This window comes from Capricornis sumatraensis, chromosome 3, assembly GCF_032405125.1.
Source record: "Capricornis sumatraensis isolate serow.1 chromosome 3, serow.2, whole genome shotgun sequence".
Classification (NCBI taxonomy): Eukaryota; Metazoa; Chordata; class Mammalia; order Artiodactyla; family Bovidae; genus Capricornis; species Capricornis sumatraensis.
Genome location: NC_091071.1, coordinates 169,093,128 through 169,108,625, shown reverse-complemented (window position 1 = coordinate 169,108,625; position 15,498 = coordinate 169,093,128). Strand labels below are relative to the sequence as shown.

Below are 15,498 nucleotides of genomic sequence, written 5' to 3'. Positions count from 1 at the left end.
GCAGGTGGCGTCAGGGACCTGCAGCTTGGCAGAGATAAGAATCCAGAGATGTCACATCTGTGCTCTGGGGCTCAGGCTTACCTTGCAGCCCGCTCTGTCAAAGCACTTACCCTCCTAGTCCATTCATTTGCAAACTGTGGTGTGGTGTATAAAATCGCTCTGGTCCTTAGACTGTGGCTGTTCTGGGGGTGGGGGTGGGGGTGGGGCTCCAAGGCCATCATTTTTATTGCGTGACTCCAGGAGCAGGAGAGTTCCTCTTCCAGACCAACTGCCCTTTTTTGTGGGGCCCTTTCTTGACTTTGGAACCAAAAGCAGCCACTCCTTTGGTGCTTCCTCTTGTTTTCCCCTCTATCCTTCAATGGTTAATGGCATCTGTCTCCTGGATCCCACGCTCTTCAGCTTTTTGGCTGATTCAGAGAACAGTGACAGGTGGCTGCCTGCCTTCGTCCCCTTTTAGATTCATTTATACCATTTATACCACAGATGTTTCTGTGAGATACTGAGCTCATAAAAGACCCTTAGGTTTGGCAGGGAGGACTCAGCACCCCAGCCTATCAAGTAGATGTCTCCCTCTGAGCGAGCTGGACTCCCTGGGAAAGAAGCGTTGTCTGCAGCATTATATTATAGGAAATGTACCAGGAATGTAATCATAATGTCTTTGGGTGGGGAGGGGGTCTTTTGTTTTGTTCTTTTCTTAATGTTTTTGTATATTTGGAGCTGGGCCCATTTTCTGTGCTGTGATTCTTTCTCTTTGACCATCTTCAGTGTTTGGGGCAAGAGTGGACCCTGGTTTTTATTTCTAAAGAATGCATTGTTTACTGCACTAGGAAAAATGTAGGGAAGCTGCAGACCATTTAAAGGAAAAGTAGGTCAAAAAAGAAAGCACACGTCTTAGGAGTGGGAGGTCTTTTTTTTTTTTTTTTTTTTAATTAAAAACAAAACTTTGACCTGTAGTTTCCTTATTTTTTTTGAAGGCACCCACCTGAAGCCATTTTTCTTCCAACGGATGTTGGAAACCCTGTTGTTAAGCAAGTGAAAACTGCGTTCTGCCATCCCTCCGATAGCTCTGTATAGCTAGAGAAGCCCTTTAACTTGGAAGGGTCAATCTTAAAAGGCTTAAGGGTGAAATTTCTGAATCCCATGCAGTTGTGGTTTTCAGCTTTAAGATTGTCTGGGGTTTTGTTTTTTCTTTTCAGAATAGTCAATAGACATAGCAATCAAATTAGAACAAAGCTTTGGCCCTTAATATATCTTTAGTGAGGGAAATGACTTTTATTTCTTGCTTCTTTAGATTTTCTGTTGGTACATAAAAACAAAATTTCTGCCTAAGTCTAAAACTACTGCTTGAACCTAGAAAGGCACATGTCATTCCTATTGTGGTTTTTAAGGACACTTTGCTCTTTCCCAGAGACAACAGGCTTAACTCTGTTGAGGAGGAGCCCTAGAGAACACCTACACGCTAGCTAGCTCAGGTTTCTTTCTTTCTTGTTTCAGAGATGCTGGTACTGTTTTAAAGTAGTGCGAGGATCATGCTTCCTAAGTCAAAAGATCGCCTCCTCAAGACAGAGCCTGTTTGTTTTCACTCTGAATATTCCACCTGGTGGAAATACATGAGCTTTGTTGTTTTCCTGGTCTTCCAATAGCCTGTCATTATTGCTCAATGCTATGCACCCGTTGTTGAGTGTGGGTTTCCTCATAGCCCTGGTCTAAATGAGCTCAGATGGGGTGAGACGCATGCAAGCCGCTGGTATGTGCACAAGCCATTGCAATGAACCGTTCCTCAGGCTGAGCTTTCAGTAGCCATCCATCTTTCTGTTCACTCACTAAGTAAATGTAAATGTCACCTATGTGCCAGGCTTTGTGCTCGGCACTCCCAGTACAGAGATGAAGGCTCGCTCAGTCCATGCACTCAAGGGACTCATTCTCCAGAGACTGTCTGGAGTTAAGAACTATGTTTCAATATAATTGGTTTCCTCTGTAACCTTATGTATTTTATTTCATGCATTGATAAATATTGTTCCGAGAGATGGTCCATAGATTTCAGAAGGCTACCAAAGGTACAAAATGGTTAAGCCTTTCTCTACGGAGATACTGAAACTCATCATCCAATGGGATAAGTGCAGTGACAGAGCTATTGGCTGGGAGAAGAGAGAACAAAGGGTCAAGCATCTAACCCAGCTTGGAGGCAGAGATCAGTAAATAATGGGAGTACTTCCTGGAGAAGATGTCTACCTAACCTGATTTAGGAGAGACCATTTTTGGCTACTTTTTTGCATTCCATTTTCAAGTTGTTGGACTTAGATATACAAGAAGAGCGGGGGTGGGGGGGGGGGGGGGCAGGGGGAGGGAATCTGCTGTCTTGTTGCTTCTGCCTCCAGAGCAAGGCAGAGTCAGCAGCTCAGACAGTCTCTCCTGAGAGCACTCCACTGGAAAAAGCCCAGTCATTCATCAGCTTCTCAGAGTTTCCAGCAGATGAATCCAGTACAGGACTGGACTTCAGCTGGTAGAAGGTAAATGTCCCAAACGTTCCTGCCATGTGGTTTTCACGAAGGGCTCAGAAGCAACTGTTCAGCTGTTTTTACCTTGGCCATGCCCCTGCCTGGTGCATGCCTGTTCTCTTCCCCTTTTCAATTTCCAGGCTCCGTCCCTGTCCCCTCCCCCGATTAAAACTCCCTGCCATTCCGAAGTTAAAAAGGAACAATAGACTTGAATATTTAAGATTTCAAGCTGCTTCACGTGAAGTTTCTTTTATGCTGTCCGTATTTGGGAAGGAAGACCAGAATTAATCCAGATACCCTCGAATTTAACATTCAGCTCAGGTGGATTGACTGTTTAGTGGTGGCATTTTAACCCATTTCATGAAAAGCATTAAAGGTAAGTCTGCATGGTGGGAAGTACTGGTAACACTTGATGACAGTGAAATAAAGATAGTGAAATCAAGCATGAAATATGGAGCTCCTAGTTCGTTGAGTTATAGCTGGCCCACAACTTTCAAGGAGGCAGAAAGGACAAAGAAAAGGTTGAATTCTCAAAATAGGCATGAGTCGTGATTCACTTGGGTAATACTCCTGAGGAAATAGTCCTTTCTGAGACAAATCAGATTCTAGGTTAGCTAGCCCCTGCCTTTTCAGTCAACTTACCTAGTACAATTGATACAGACCCCTCACACCTTGGATACCTCCTCCCTGGGAAATTCTTGTGTAGTCTGTAACCTACTACAATGATAAGCAAGGCTGATCTGCTAAACAAAGGATCAGTTCTGCTAGACTAGCACTCTCTGCCCATGATATTCTCTTCTTAGATAGCCTTAGTTGAGTCATTTCTAGGTTTCCTTGCCAACCTGGAACACCTTTCTTAGTCCCAAGCTAGGCAATCTCACTCCCTCTAGAAGGTTCTACTTTCCTTAAACATCCTCACCATGCTCCACCATCCTTGCTTTGGAGAAACCAGTGTGACTTAGTTCCCAAATCGTGCCATGTTAGTAACTCTGCCTTTCTTAGCAACAATTTTCTTATCAACAACTCAAGGCAATCGTTTCCTTCCAAGGAGACTCCAAGACCCAAACCTCACCGTACATCCAGAGATTTCAGTCTTCACTCTAGAACAGCCTTCTTAACTCTAGTCATCACCTGAATTGAGGCATCTTTGGGATATACTTGTGCTTGAAGTTCCTCAGAACACAGATTCTAAAATCTATCTTTCACACCTGATTGATTCTCTCTACCTATGGTCCATAGCCCAGGCTAAGACATGCCTGTTTGCTGGATAAATTATTGCAGCCCAGTATGATTCTTACTACATCTTCATAACTACCTGAAATTTCTGTTGTGTCTATGAGCCTCCCAACCTGAAGATTCCTAAAGCCTTCTCATCTTAAAGTAGGCCACACTCTACTTTGAAATTAACTCTGGCTTCTTCTCTTGCTTCTATGTGCCTTTACTAGTAACTATGGTTTATGATATGGTATACATGGGTTGATTTTTCTAGTTTGAAAACAAGTGGACATTAGCATTGGGTCACATATAAAGATAAATCTGAGGCTGGGTAGTGATACAGAAGGAAAGACGGGTTCCTCGTTGGACTTTAATGTAGGAGCTTCTGTACCTGCATTTCAAAGTATGTTTTTAAAAAAAACCCAAAACTTCTCAGTTGTTTTCTCTAAAGAAACATATGTGTTGTAGAGCAAACTGGAAACCTACAGCTCTGAATCAGCCTTAAGATTTACTTTGGCCCACATTTTTGTTTTAACTTAAAAAATCATTTATTTGGCTGTGTTGGGTCTTAGTTGCTGCTGTTTTAACTTTTTATTGACATATAAATGCATACAGGAAAGTACATAAATCACTGTTTGGTAAACTTAAATTGAACATACCCATGAAATCAGCTTTCAGATCAAGGGGGGAGAAAAGTAAAAAACAACCCACCAGCACCTCTCCCAGACAGTGTAACAGCTATCTATGTCTCTAAGTTTTACCTATTTTTGAACTCTTTTGGGACTGGTATTTTTTCTCTCAACATTATGTTGTAAGATTCACCCATAATGTGTGAAGTGTAGTTGATTGCTTCTCTTTGCTGTGTAGAAACTATTATTTACTATGCCACAACTGATCGGCACATGGGTAGCTTCCAGTATGGGGCTGTTATAAATAATGCCTGCAAAAACTTTGTTTTGGTGGGAGGGGTGCTGTGCCATGTGGCTTTCCATATCTTAGTTCCCTGACCAGTGACTGAACCCAGTCCTGACAGTGAAAGTGCCAAATCCTAACCACTGGACCACCAGGGAATTCCCACCTTCGAATATTCTTGTACCTGTCTTTTGACAAACAAATCTGTGTATTTATGCCTATATGCATGCATGCTTAGTTGCTCAGTCTCATGTCTGATTCTTTGCAACCCCATGGACTATAGTCTGCCAAGCTCCTCTGTCCATGGGATCCTCCAGGCAAGAATACTGGAGTGGGTTTCCACTTCCTCCTCCAGGGGATCTTCCCAACCCAGGGACTGAACCCGGTCTCCAGCATCTCAGGCGGATTCTTTACTATCTGAGCCGCCAGGGAAGCCCCGTTTATGCCTACATAGAGTTTCAAACATAAGAACAGTTCACATGAAAAATTTAGGATAAACCTTTTCTTCAAAAAACAGCAACAACAAAAACCAAAGCCCAGATGTGGACCAAACCAAATGTGGACCAAACACTGGGTCCACATTTCCTCACAGCAGCACCAGATTGGAACTGAGGCCTGTGTTAGGTGGAACATGGCTTCTTAACAGACGCTGTCACTCCCTATTACAAACCCAAATCTATTAATACTTATTTTTTGTAGCTTATTTTTTGATTCAATGGTTTCAAGCACACTCTTCCCCCCAGGTGGCTGCAGAGCTTATTATTAATACCTCATTTCCTTCAAATCTCCGCTCACATGTTCCCTTATCAGAGAGGACTTCCTTGATTACCCATCCTATGAAAAGTGGCAATTTCCTTCTGTACTGTGCTTCCCACTTTCCTTTACCCTGCTTTATTTTTCTTTCTTTTACTATCACCGGATATACATGTATTTTTTTCTCCCCCAACTAGAATGGAAGCTCCATGAGAGCAGGGACCTTTCTCACCTCTTAGTCACTGCTGTTTCTGCAGTCCCTGGAACAGTGCCTGGCATGTAGTAGAGGCTGGACAGATATTTGATGCATGAATAATAATATTAATAATAATAACAATAATAGCCAATACTTACAGAAGGATAACTATGTACCAAGCATTGTTCTAAGCACTTTACATTGTTAATCCATTTGATCCTCACTACAGTCCTGTGTGGTCAATAACATTGTTTACATCATTTTACAATGAGGAAACTAACATTTATATTCCAAACAACAGATACATTTGAAGCATTGTATATGGATCAAATTTATTAAACAGAGTCTTTAAATGTGCTAGAGAATCTTAATACCAAAAAGGAAACTTTCAACTAACTATTTTATCATGATGATGTTCTACTGATAATGTATTTTGTTTAGCTGCTCCTTAAGGTTGTTTTGCTTACAGTCCTGTTCACCGTCTCTCGAAAGTACTGGAGAGGGAGTTGTGGGGGGAGGGAACTTAGCTGAGAAATGATTTTAGAACCCAAATCATCTTTCCTGTCCATCAGTCACAGGAAGTACTGATTTATCACTTTGTTAGTGGTCCTGTTTGAGATGATGCTGATGTCATAGTCCCTGTTTAGAACTCCTTCATTTGTTTCCTACTGTATAGAGCCCAGCCCTTTACGATTATACAGTGGAAGTGAGGAATAGATTCAAGGGATTAGATCTGATAGACAGAGTGCCTGAAGAACTATGGACGGAGGTTCGTGACATTGTACAGGAGGCAGTGATCAAAACCATCTCCAAGAAAAAGAAATGCAAAAAGGCAAAATGGTTGTCTGAGGAGGCCTTTACAATTATTTGAGAAAAGAAGAGAAGCAAAAGGCAAAGGAGAAAAGAAAAGATATATCCATTTGAGTGCAGAGTTCCAAAGATTAGCAAGCCTAATAGATAAGAAAGGCTTCCTAACAGATCAATGAAAAAAAAAAAAATAGAGGAAAACAATAGACCGGGAAAGACTAGAGATTTCTTCAAGAAAATCAGAGATACCAAGGGAACATTTCATGCAAAGATGGGCACAATAAACAATAGAAACTGTATGGACCTAACAGAAGCAGAAGATATTAAGAAGAGGGGGCAAGAATACACAGAAGAACTATATAAAAAAGAGCTTCATGACCCAGATAACCACGACGGTGTAATCACTCACCTAGAGCTAAACATCCTGGAATGCAAAGTCAAGTGGACCTTAGGAAGCATCACCATGAACAAAGCTAGTGGAGGTGATGGAATTCCAGTTGAGCTATTTCAAATCCTAAAAGATGATGCTGTTAAAGTGTTGCACTCAATATGCCAGCAAATTTGGAAAACTCAGCAGAGGCCATAGGACTGGAAAAGGTCAGTTTTCATTCCAATCCCAAAGAAGGGCAATGCCAAAGAATGCTCAAACTACTGCACAATTACACTCATCTCGCATGCTGTAATGCTCAAAATTCTCCAAGCCAGGCTTCAACAATACGTGAACTGTGAACTTCCAGATGTTCAAGCTGGATTTAGAAAAGGCAGAGGAACCAGAGATCAAATTGCCAACATCCGTTGGATCATAGAAAAAGCAAGAGAGTTCCAGAAAAACATCTGCTTCATTGATTACACCAAAGCCTTTGACCGTGTAGATCACAACAAACTGAGGAAAATTCTGAAAGAGATGGGAATACCAGACCACCTGACCTGCCTCCTGAAATCTGTATGCAGGTCAAGAAGCAACAGTTAGAACTGGACATGGAACAACAGACTGGTTCCAAATAGGGAAAGGAGTAGGTCAAGGCTGTGTATTGTCACCCTGCTTATTTAACTTCTATGCAGAGTGGATGCTGTTGCTCAGTCGTGTCTGACTCTGAAACCCCATGAATTGTAGCCCACCGGGCTTCTCTGTCCATAGGATATCCTGGCAAGAATACTGGAGTAGTTTGCCATTTCCTACTTCAGAGAATGTTCTCAACCGAGGGATGGAACCCTGGGTCTATATGCAGAGTGCATCATGTAGAATGCCAGGCTGGATGAAGCACAAGCTGGAATCAAGATTCCAGGAGAAATATCAATAACCCCAGATACGCAGATGACACCATCCTTATGGCAGATAGTGAAGAGGAACTAAAGAGCCTCTTAATGAAAGTGAAAGAGGAAAGTGAAAAAGCTGGCTTAAAAGTCAACATTCAAAAAACTAAGATCATGGCATCTGGTCCCATCACTTCATGGTAAATAGACAGGGAAACAGTGGAAACAGTGACAGGCTTTCTTTTCCTGGGCTTCAAAATCACTGTAGATGGTGACTGCAACCACACAATTAAAAGACACTTGCTCCTTGGAAGAAAAGCTATGACCAACCTAGACAGCATATTAAAAAGCAGAGACATTACTTTGCTGACAAAGGTCCGTTTGGTCAAAGCTATGGTTTTTCCATTAGTCATATATGGATGTGAGAGTTGGACCATAAAGAAAGCTGAGTGCAAAAAAAGTGATGCTTTTGCACTGTGGTGTTGGAGAAGACTCTTGAGAGTCCCTTGGACTACAAGGAGATCAAACCAGTCCATCCTAAAGGAGATCAGTCCTGGGTGTTAATTGGAAGGACTGATGCTGAAGCTGAACCTCTAATATTTTAGCCACCTGATGCAAAGAACTGACTCTTTGGAAAAGACCCTGATGCTGGGAAAAATTGAAGGCGGAAAATAAGGGGATGACAGAAGATGAGATGGTTGGATGGCATCACTGACTCGATGGACATGAGTTTGAGCAAGTTCCAGGAGCTGGTGTTGGACAGGGAAACCTGGTGTGATGCAGTCCATGGGGTCACAAAGAGTTGGACACGACTCAACTGAACTGAACTGAGAGCCCAACCCCATGTGCCTTGTTTATGAGGAACCAATTTCATAGAACATTAATAATATTGTAAAGTCTTTACCAACTCAGTGAAAATGTATTTCCCTGCTCCAGGAACAAAAATGGAACCACTATGCTTCAGAAATGCTAAGTTAACATTTCTATTGACCAAGACATTCTGATAAGCCTTTCTGAGCAAAGTGGATATATTTTTGCCTCTCACACTCTGTAGCTGCCACCCAAGGATCAAAAGGGACGCATTTAACTATAAAACACTGTCATAGTTTAGAAGCACATTCATTAGTTTAAATGTTTTTTCTTGGCACAGACTTAAAATTGAACCAGTCCTTCCTAGGTCTCCCTAACTTCATTTTTCTCTTGGAACTATCTCCAGAAATCTTGTTTATACTTCATTTTCCAGATTAAGACTATAAGCTGTTTCCTAGCACAGTGCTGTTGAAACTCTGAGATCCTGTGGATCAATAAAAGAGGTTTGAAAAAAAAAAGTCTTAGGAAACAGTATGAGAAAAAAAAGAATAGGAACCAGTGTGGAGTTCTATACACTATATTTTACCAAATAAGGATATTAATTTATTGACTTATTTTCTTTTGCTCACTATTATATCTTCAACATCTAGCGTATATTTTTTATTTTTCCAAACCTTAAACTTTTTATTTTGCATTGGGGTATAACTGATTAACAATGTTGTGCTAGTTTCAGAGGAATAGCGAAGGGACTCAGCCATACATATAAAAATATGGAATACTTCGTGAATTTGCATGTCATCCTTGCATAGGGGCCATGCTAATCTTCTCTGTAGTGTTCCAATTTTAGTATATGTGCTGCCAAAGTGAGCAAGGGCTATTTTTTAAATGGCTAATTTTTACTGGCATCATTTGAGAAGAAAGGGCATTTTCACATCAAGAAAGCAGGAGGAAAACAATCTAAGAATAAATAAATCTTCTACACTAAATAAGTTTAGCTTTATGAAAAGCTTATTACATTATCATTAGCTTTCTCGTTTCTTGGGGGACTGGTGAAACTTTCAGCTTTCACCTCTAGACTCTGAGTTAAAAACTTCAAGGATGTTTTCCTGCTGGCTCTTTCTGGGTTCTGGTTCTTCTCTGCCCTTGATGACATCCCCGACAGGGGCCCTTGTGGATTCTTAGTGTCCTTAGGCCACCTGGCCCAGCTGTAGGTCTTTTCTTCCTTTAGCTTTGTTCTCATGTTGCTCTTCTCAGAACTTCATTCAGCAAGTCATAAAACACACCTGCACGTCAAAAGCCAACCATCCATTTATCTTGGGATTTCCACAGTGCCTTTCCTTTAACATTCAATTATGCTAGTTAAATCTTCACATTTAACTTTTGAATGCAAAGGTTGGCCCCACAAGGTTTTCATTAATAAAATGGAGATTGACATTACTAGGGAGAATTTTGAAAATGAATGTGAGAAATTAATTCAACAAACATTTATTTAGCAAGCACTGGGTTATAAAGATTAATAATAAAATGTTTTTTGTCCTCTAAGCAGTCATAGATTTATTGGAGAGGCAGTATATAATCTGAGAGCTGGTTCTCTTAACCTGCAGTCAATGAAATGAATGTACTTGGGGAAAGTGTGAAAGCAAAAGCGTTAATCGCTCAGTAGTGTCTGACTCTTTGCAGTTCCATGGACTGTAGCCCGCCAGTCTCTTCGGTCCCTGGAATTCTCCAGGGAAGAGTACTGAAGTGGGTAGCCATTCCCTTCTCCAAGGGATCTTCCTGACCAGGGATCAAACTTGGGTCTCCTGCATTGCAAGCAGATTCTTTACCATCTGAGCCACCAGGGAACCCCCATACTTGGGAAAGAGAGTACATAATGAGATTGGAGGTAAAAATTTGGTTGTTTGTGCATTTTTCTGAGAAGTTTAATTACTCTCATTAGATTTTCAACTGAGTCCAAGATTTCCAAAAGAAAAATGCTGATATAAACAGATAACTTTAATACACTAAAATAGGTTACCATAAGGAACTGTGACCAATATTATGGGTGGACAAAGAGAGCACCTTTGTTCTGCTCAAGGGAAAAAATATGGCTTAATAGATTAGGGTTTCGAAGGACAAATGGGAGTTGGGGAGGGGAGATGGCAAGGACACTGGAGGCAGAAAGAACAGCATGTGCAAAGTTGTAGGTTCCAGGAAAAAAATGTACGTTTCAGAAAAATGCAATGTGGCTGGAGCTTGGAGTGTATGGTGAGAAATATACATGGCTAGGGAGTCACAAGCTTTGTAAACTGTGTGGATTATAGAGAACTAGTAGAAATCTTTAAAAATAGGGTTTTACAGTGTCAGTTGTGTGAAGTATATAAACATTTATCAAAGGATAAATGTTCCATTCCTGCCTTAATAAGGGGGTGACTTGGGCAATGAAGTCTGCTGTTCCTGAAGTCTGGAAGCATTTGAGAAAAAGAGCAAGAGTGCTAGGGCCCAGCCCAGCCCATAGTAAAATTTTGGAGATTACATGTAAAATCTGTCCTAACCAGGGATCGAACCTGTCCTAACCAGGGATTAAACTTGTCCTAACCAGGGATTTGAAATGAAATTAAAAGACGCTTACTCCTTGGAAGAAAAGTTATGACCAACCAAATAGCATATTCAAAAGCAGAGATATTACTTTGCCAACAAAGGTCCGTCTAGTCAAGGCTATGGTTTTTCCAGTAATGTATGGATGTGAGAGTTGGACTGTGAAGAAAGCTGAGTGCCAAAGAATTGATGCTTTTGAACTGTGGTGTTGGAGAAGACTCTTGAGAGTCCCTTGGACTGCAAGGAAATCCAACCAGTCCATCCTAAAGGAGATCAGTCCTGGGTGTTCTTTGGAGGGAATGATGCTAAAGCTGAAGCTCCAGTACTCTGGCCACCTCATGCGAAGAGTTGACTCATTGGAAAAGACTCTGATGCTGGGAGGGATTGTGGGCAGGAGGAGAAGGGGACGACAGAGGATGAGATGGCTGGATGGCATCACCGACTCGATGAACACGAGTCTGAGTGAACTCCGGGAATTGGTGATGGACAGGGAGGGCTGGCGTGCTGCGATTCATGGGGTTGCAAAGAGTCAGACACGACTGAGCGACTGAACTGAACTGAACCAGGGATTAAACTGTATCCCCTGAGATGGAAGCCTGAGTCTTAGTCACTGGACCGCCAGGGAAGTCCTCTCCTTGCCTGCTTCTTTTCTTTCTCTTATCCCCACTGCCTCCTTCATACATCCGGAAGAATTTCTTTGGTTTTTACCTTCCAGAGGTCTAAAATGGTTGAACTAGAAGGAATCTCAGAAGTTATTCTGAGATTAATAGCCCCACGTCCCTATTTTACAGTCTTGGAAATAGACTCTGAGTAAGGAGATGATTTCCTCTGTCTCTTCCCTTCCATCTCTAGTTTGGTACTGGGCCTGTTGCTCTTCTGAGGAAATTTCAGGGGCTCTTTTGGCTTTAACTAACATCCCCATACCAGAGATTCCAAGATTTGTATTCCTAGTTTGATTTTACTCTCTAAGCCTCAAACCTTTTAATTGTCTATGGAATATTCCTATCTGATATTTTAGATTCTCTTGAAACACAGCATGTCCAAAGGTGAATTAATGATCTTTCCTCATCTCTAGTATTACCTGCTTTAGAAAATGGCACCTGCTTTCAATGCAGGGGGCCCAGGTCAGGGGAACTAGATCCCACATGCTGCAGCTAAGAGTTGGAATGTTGCAATGAAGATTGAAGATCCTGTGTCCTGCAACTATGACTCAGTGCAGCCACATAAATAAATATTGATATTAAAAATAAACAAACATAGTTAAAGAAAATGGCATCAGATCCACCAAATCACTCAAATTAAACTAGATATTATGTTTGTATCTCCTCCTTTAATGCCCTCCCAAAATCCAATCAATCACTGAGACCTCTCTTTTTACCACCTAAAATGTCCATTCGTCCTTTTCTGTTTATATATATGTATTTTTTTCCTCCCCCCGCCAAGCCGCACAACTTGTGGGATCTTAGTTCCCCCACCAGAGACTGAACCTGGACCCTTAACAATGAGAACGAGGAGTCCTAAGCATTGGACTGCCAAGGTATTCCCCATCATCACTGTGTTAGACCAATACCTTTTGCTTGGATTTGCTGCGATATTCTTCTAACTCCTAATGTACTCATCTCTCTTTGAATCTCCTTTCCACACTGCAATCACAGTGAACTTCTTAAAACATAAACCTGAGAATACTATGCTTCTATTAACCCTTTACCAGATGATCACTGCTTGTAGTTAACAACTGAAGTCTCTATTTTTCTTCTTTCTGCCCAATTCTTGAGTCTCATTTAGTTTCATCCTGTCTCTCATTATGCACCAGTCACACTGGCCTTTTTTTTCAGTTCCTCACCAGTGCCAAAGCTCCTTCCCTGCCTGAGGCCTTTGCACACATTATCTCTCACATTCTTTCCCTCCTAGACTGGTCAATTTCCGGTCACCTTTCAGGTTCTAGCTGAAGCTCAGGACTTCAGAGAAAACTTCCTGGTCTTCTGACTAAGTGAGGTCCATCTATGCTTTCTCATGCACTCTACACAACTGTAATTGAATAATTATTTTAATAGTTATTTGCTGTCAGTTTCCCTGACTATAGACTTCAAGGGGAAGTGAACTCTTACGACTTTCTCTCCAGCACACTGCCTTAGTTCAGTTCAGTTCAATCACTCAGTTGTGTCTGACTCTTTTCGACCCCATGGACCGCAGCACACCAGGCCTCCCTGTCCATCACCAACTCCCGGAGTTTACCCAAACTCATGTCCATTAAGTCGGTGATGCCATCCAACCATCTCATCCTCTGTCGTCCCCTTCTCCTCTTGCTTTCAATCTTTCCCAGCATCAAGGTCTTTTCAAATCAGTCAGCTCTTTGCATCAGGTGGCCAAAGTATTGGAGTTTCAGCTTCAACATCAGTCCTTCCAGTGAACACCCAGGACTGATCTCCTTTAAGATGGACTGGTTTGATCTCCTTGTAGTCCAAGGGACTCTCAAGAGTCTTCTCCAACATCACAGTTCAAAAGCATCAATTCTTCAGTGCTCAGCTTTCTTTATGATCCAACTCTCACATCCATACATGACTACTGGAAAAACCATAGCCTTGACTAGATGGACCTTTGTTGGCAAGGTCCATCTGCTTTTTAACATGCTGTCTAGGTTGGTCATAAACGTCTTTTAATTTCATGGCTGCAATCACCATCTGCAGTGATTTTGGAGCCCCCCAAAATAGTCAGCCACTGTTTCCACTGTTTCCCCATCTATTTGCCATGAAGTGATGGGACCGGATGCCATGATCTTAGTTTTCTGAATGTTGAGCTTTAAGCCAACTTTTTCACTCTCATCTTTCACTTTCATCAAGAGGCTCTTTAGTTCTTCCTCACTTTCTGCCAAAAGGGTGGTGTTATCTGCATATCTGAGGTTATTGATATTTCTCCCAGAAATCTTGATTCCAGCTTGTGCTTCATCCAGTCCAGCATTTCTCATGATGTACTCTGCATATAAGTTAAATAAGCAGGGTGACAACATACAGCCTTGACGTACTCCTCGCCCTCAATAAATACTTGTTATGTTAGTAGAGGGACTGAATGATCTATGCACCTAGTGGTAGAGGTGAAACTAGAATCCAAACTAATTTCTGATACAGTATTCTTTTCTCTGCCACCGTAAGATGATACCCCACACTCCAGACTTCCTCTCCCTCTTCCATATGATTAATTATATGTCTCTCTCTCTCTCTTTTTTGGCTATGCTGGGGTTTTTCTTGCTGCAAGCGGGCTTCCTTTACTTGTGGTGGGTGGATGCACAGGCTTCTCATTATGGTGGCTTCTCTTATTGCAAAGCACGGGCTCTAGGGCACTCAGGCTTCAGTAGTTGCAGTCTGTGGGCTCTAGTGCACAGGTTCAGTAATTGTGGCAAACAAGTTTAGTTGTCCCATGACATGTGGAATCTTCTTTCATCAGGGATCAAACCCATGTCGCCTGCATTGGCAGGTAGATTCTTAACCACTGCATCATCAGGGAAGTTCTATATGTCTTAATTTTTTTTTTTTTTTGGCTGTGCTGGGTCTTAGTTGCAGCATGTGGGATCTAGATCCCTGACTGGGGATTGAACTGGGCCTCCTGCTGTGGTATCGAGGAGTCTTGGCCACTGAACCACCCACCAGGAAAGTCCCTAAATATGTATCATTATTGTTAGTGTTCTGTTCAGGGGCCTGTTAAAGCCAATCTTGTGAACTAATTCAGGTTTAGAGACTATCCTTCCCCCCAGGATATCTGCCTTTTAACTGGGAACTCCTGTAGGACAGAAAGTAATCCCAAAGGGACTAATCAAAAATTCAGGCACTAAGAAAATATTATTGAAAGGAGGGAATTTTCACTATCATCCCTTAATGGGGTTATAGGAAAGAAACTTAAAATGTACCAGATTTGCTTTAATGTTTTTGTTTTTTGATTTATGGAAATTTATCTTTGCAACAAACCTGTTAGGTAGATATTATTATCCCTTTCACCAAATGAGGGAATCGCTGAAAGTTTTAGTAGTTTACCTAGAGTCATAAATCTGTTGAGAAGTCCTGTATTTAGTCACTCCCTCTCCCAGGTTATGACTCCTGGTCTAATCCTATTTTTACCATACACGTCTAAAAGGGTAGGTTAGGTAACTTTACTTACAGTTTACACATAAATCTGGGTAATGGAGTTAACTGACTAAGTTATCTTTCTTTTTTTTTTTTTAAAAGGCTTACCAGGTTACTTTTCTTTCTTTGGTGGGATCTATGCTCTGAACCTGGATTCTGCCAGAAATCTATCATATTTGGTACCTCACCTTATCCATTCCAACCATAAATGTGATTATGGGCAGGAAAAAAGTACTTTGAGCACTTTTAGTAAAATTATGATGCAACATCCAACATGTTATCACTTATTTTACTACTGAGTCCACCAAAGCTTCCTGTATCCAGGGAATTGATGGTATCAGGTTGACCCTTAAGAGTGCGT

The 15,498-nt window shown here is 41.5% G+C and overlaps 1 non-coding gene across 1 annotated transcript; it reads right to left on the bottom strand.

Moving 5' to 3' along the window:
- Window positions 1-9,209: 9,209 nt before the first annotated feature.
- LOC138077234 (U6 spliceosomal RNA) lies at window positions 9,210-9,316 on the bottom strand. The gene has a single exon (XR_011144698.1). It is a non-coding gene; the product is annotated as a U6 spliceosomal RNA (small nuclear RNA).
- Window positions 9,317-15,498: the final 6,182 nt, after the last annotated feature.